This window comes from Miscanthus floridulus, chromosome 3 (genome assembly GCF_019320115.1).
Source record: "Miscanthus floridulus cultivar M001 chromosome 3, ASM1932011v1, whole genome shotgun sequence".
NCBI classification, from domain to species: Eukaryota; Viridiplantae; Streptophyta; class Magnoliopsida; order Poales; family Poaceae; genus Miscanthus; species Miscanthus floridulus.
The window spans coordinates 42055039-42060078 of NC_089582.1; the positions used below are offsets into that span (position 1 = coordinate 42055039).

The 5040-nt window shown below is 45.1% G+C and overlaps 1 pseudogene; it reads left to right on the top strand.

Annotated features, from left to right (window-relative positions):
- Positions 1-495: 495 nt before the first annotated feature.
- On the top strand, positions 496-4710 carry LOC136545546 (probable receptor-like protein kinase At2g42960; annotated as a pseudogene).
- Positions 4711-5040: the final 330 nt, after the last annotated feature.

Genomic DNA, 5040 nt, shown 5'->3' on the forward strand with positions numbered 1-5040 from the left:
ATGTGGGTGGCCTCGATGGTCCAATACGTTGCCACTGCCACTCCCACTTGTGCCGCAACGGCTGAGGATTTTTGTGAGTCCGCGCTTTCTCCCGTTCACTCTCGCTCTCTCTTCCTCTCTACTGGGGGGCGGGGTGCGGCGGCGGCGACTGGGCGAGCCGCGAGCGCGCCGCCCTTCGCCAGGTCTTCGTCGGCCGCTTCGCCGGCGACCACCTGACGGGCATCCTGCCAGGTACGCCCGCTCATTCCCTCCGCTTCCCTTCCTGCCGTGGGAAAAGGAGCACTCGCACTCCAAACCGAAATGCGAGCTACTCGGATTCGGATCTGACCCAATGGCAGCTAATACCTACTGGCTTCCATTTTCTCCGCGAAATTCATAGGGGTGCTAATGCTATCCCGGGTCCGCTTGTATCCATTGTCTTCTCCGGCGGAGTGCTAAGCTCACATCGCATTACTGCTGCTGCTTGTCTCTGTAGGTTGCTGAGGAATAACGAAGATGTCCGCGGGCGAAATCCTGAGGGACAGAGTTATCTTATAGGACGCCGCCGTTCGGCCTGCGGCTATGGGTTGTGATTGGCATCTGTATCTGGGCGCTAATCCTGTTCGTCCTGGGTTTCATGTGCCTCTGGTCCGTACACCGGAGGAACAAGAAGCCGGGCAACAACAAGCCCTGCTGCGATAAGATCCCTGTGTCCCAAATCCCGGACGTCTCCAAGGAGATTGCGGTGGACGAGGTGCGGGAGCAGCACGCCGTTGTCCCCAACCTCCGTGCGCAGGAATGCCATCACGCGCTGGCCGTGCAGGTGCAGGAGAAGCACTACGAGAATGATTCGGGGAAGATGCTGGCGCACCTGGTTAGGAGCAAGTCGAGCGACGCTGATAACCTGAGCCAGTGCAGCTCCGCAGCGTACCAGTGCGAAAGGGCTGGGAAGCTCGTACTCTGGCGACGAAGGTAGCTCGGGCAATGCTAGGAGGCAGTATGCTCAGTATGCGACCGTCTCCGCGTCGCCGCTGGTTGGTCTCCCAGAGTTCTCGCACCTGGGTTGGGGCCATTCGTTTACTTTGAGGGATTTGGAGCATGCGACGAATCGGTTTTCTAAGGAGAATGTCATTGGGGAAGGCGGGTATGGAGTTGTTTACCATGGCCGCCTCATAAATGGTACTGATGTTGCAATAAAGAAGCTCCTTAATAACATGTAAGAACCTCTGGAGTTTTTGTTTTTTGTTTTTTTTAACCTAAAGGTACACCTTCCAATTTGGACTTGAAATGTTGTTCTAACCTCTTTGATGGTCTCAGCATACTGATAATGTTTGATATATCATTGTAGGGGTCAAGCAGAAAAGGAGTTCAGGGTTGAAGTTGAGGCAATTGGACATGTCAGGCATAAGAATCTTGTCCGCCTTCTTGGATATTGCGTTGAGGGAATACACAGGTGAAGCTAATTTCTGATCAATTGCACTGACTGATGGAGAGATTTTGTCTCAGCTTAGCTGCCATACATATGTGCCTGAATAAGATGACTATTTATACATATATGATCTTATTCTAGTTTCATGATAAAATCTTGAACTTTAAACCCTGAAAGAAAAATCTAACAGTTCATCTGACTTTGAGAATGCATCTGCCCTAGTACATTCATTGAGCTATTCCAATTTCAGCTCATGATACATTATCCATTAGATCATAATCATTGGGGAATATTGCCTCTATAGCACTATTGGCGAATCATTTTGCCAACATACGGCTGTGCTGGCTCAGATTACTATTTTGGCACAGCTTAATTACCCTGTTTCACTCTTTCATACCTCCCTGTTAAATTCTCAATGCCCATCAAGGTCTCCTGCACTTTCTTCCTCCACTCCATCCATGTCCAGTCATTAATCGTAACACAGGGCTCTTAAGTACAACAGGGCTTCGTGTGGAAGATAAGCTCTAATTACACCTTGCAAAAGACATCCAGCCATGCATAATTGCATATTGGTGCTTTTGTGGAATCTAAATAATTTGAAATGGAATTTTAGATTGGGTCTTAAATTGTGGCCATATGCTTTTCATGTGCCCTGTGGAGTGTGGACACAACAATTGATGAATCTCAGAGAAAGTCCAGGAGAACTTCCATGAAGGAAACTAAACTGGTAGATAAGCAAAACAGAAACTTTACAGGAGAGTTGGGTTGATGCCATATATAACTTTTAATCTGTCATTTCAGATGAAAAGATGGTAACCAGCATCATTTTGTCTGTAGCGCTGTTGTAGGCACTATGAACTCAAGCCAGCCATTTAATAGGACACTTGTTATCTGCTTTATCGATGTATCCAGCACTGATGATGTCGCATCACTGGCAGTTTTGGTGTTTGTAGCATGGTTCAAAGGCTTCTAGTGACTAGTGAGGCCTTGCTGGTCATTGCTGCCAGTGAGAGGCATGGACTTCTATGAACTAATCTCCACCGTATGTGGGTGATAGGAGTCGTTGTCCAGGCAGTGTCAAATCCACAAGACCCAGGCCACCCAGTTAATCATATGTACTGCTGCACTACTACCTGCTATCACATGTTTACATGATTTTTAGAACTATAAAGTTGTGATACCCTGGTTACTATTTCTTTACAAGAAAATTCTCATTTTGGTGCTTAAGATACATTTTAGTCTTTAACAGTGTTTTTTATTCAGTATATGTGAATTGAGGAGAGCAGAATCATGCTCCTCTCCTTGGTTTTAGTTGTTAACAATGGGCAACAATTCTTGGTTGTTAGACATTTTTGAATGAAAACACTTGATTTTAGTTTGAGTAATAAAAAAAAAACATAGATGCTGTTAACGTTTATATGCATTCTCCATCTGCATTCGGCACTTATGGTGGTTAATGTAACTGTGGAAATCTAGCTGTTTCGTGCATCGTATATGGTTTTGTAATCTATTTGAGTATTCTCCTCATCATATCCTCTTACTCCAGGATGCTTGTGTATGAGTATGTGAATAATGGAAATTTAGAACAGTGGCTTCATGGTGCAATGCGTCAACACGGTGTTCTTACTTGGGAAACCCGGATGAAAATTGTTCTTGGAATTGCTAAGGCGTAAGACGTGGACCATTCAATATTTTGCCTCTTCTTTTATGCATATGCTTAGTTATGTAAGACATTTTTATAACTGATGATATACTACAGGCTCGCTTATTTACATGAAGCCATAGAACCAAAAGTTGTGCATCGTGATATCAAATCTAGTAACATACTAATTGATGAAGAATTTAATGGCAAGCTTTCTGATTTTGGATTGGCCAAGCTCTTGGGTGCAGGAAAGAGCCATATCACAACTCGAGTTATGGGAACTTTCGGGTATGTTGTTTGCTTGACATTCCTTCATTTTGTAGTATCTTGCTTCACTAACTTGAACATGTGTTATTACAGTAGGAAACTTTAGATGTTGAGAGCTTTGTTTTTCATGTTTTTAGAGCTATAAGCTTTGTGGCACTTCACATGGAAAGAACCATTCACCCTTTTTTTTGGCAGGTATGTCGCCCCTGAATATGCCAACACAGGTCTGTTAAATGAGAGGAGTGATGTCTACAGTTTCGGGGTGCTACTACTGGAATCAGTAACTGGGAGGGATCCAGTTGACTATGGTCGGCCTGCTAATGAGGTGAACATCTGCTGTCATATCATGCTTGCTGAAACAACCCATACAGGAGACCACCTGTTTCACAGAAAAGCAGCTTCTACATACTATGGGAGACAATATATTTCAGTTTTCAGGAGTATGGGTATCTTGCATTTATGCTTAGTATCCCTTGTGGCAAGTGTACTTTTTTAATTTTGTAGAAGCAACAATGCCTTGTCAGCTCTGATTGTTAATCGGCTACAACATGGACCCATTGCAGGTGCATCTGGTTGAGTGGCTCAAAATGATGGTTGGCACGAGAAGAGCTGAGGAGGTGGTGGATCCTGACATGGAGTTGAAACCTACCACTCGGGCTTTGAAGCGTGCTCTTCTAGTGGCACTGCGATGTGTTGATCCAGACTCTGAGAAAAGACCCACTATGGGGCAGGTTGTTCGGATGCTTGAGGCAGAAGATGTCCCGTCACGGGAGGTTGTACTTCTGCTTTAACCCCCCTGACACAAACATACTGCTTTTTTTGTGTGCAATAAGTCTGAATGTTGTGTTTTGATCCTGTGAAGGACCGTCGGAGCACAGCAGTAACGCAGACAACGAGTCTAAGGCAAGTTCAAGTGAATTCGAGATAAGCAGTGATCGAAGAGAGTTGGGACCGTCCGCGAGGTTTCAGTCCTAACTCCTGATGAGAGCACAGCAGATCCTCATGGCCAAGAGCTTGGTTTTGGACTAGCGGTGAGCATTCGAGGAACAGGGTGTGGGGCTCGTTGTTAGAGATAGGAAGGACATTGTATTTATGGAGGACATTGCATTCTGTACTGTAGAGATTGGAAGTAAATTGCATTTCTGGAGGTAGTAGGTATTATTCTTGGTAGTAGCCAGCTTAGAATGCAGAGTCAGATGGATTCCCTGAGACGAAAGATTCAGAGCTTGCAGTGAATCTTACACGTATTCTGTTGGTGCGGCAGCGGCAGCAGCAGCTTGTACAGACATTTCATTTTCTGTCTTTTGGTTAGGACTTGCCTGGCTAGTAGAAAATATGGTCTCTTTCCTAATGTGATGACTGGTGAGTGACTTGAACCATCAGGCTCTTCTAATCTTCGTAGTCCATTGGCCAAGCTAGAATTCTGTGAAGCATCTTTAGCACGGAATCTCACTGATTCAAACCGAATTGATGCTATTTTCTGTGATATTTCTGGAAAAAGATCCTAGTAGATTGGAAATTAAATGCAACTGAAGATTTTGAGAATCGCTGGCTACTAAAGTTCTGACCGCTGGAGGAGTTTGAGCAGGCTGACAACTACTACTACACGGTAAATCCTGGGATCTTGACTCTTTAGGACCGGCCAGGCAAATCCTGGGATCGTTGGGGCTGCCAAACTGTGATCGTATGTTCCTTAATTAGCTGCTAGCACTTGTTGATGCTC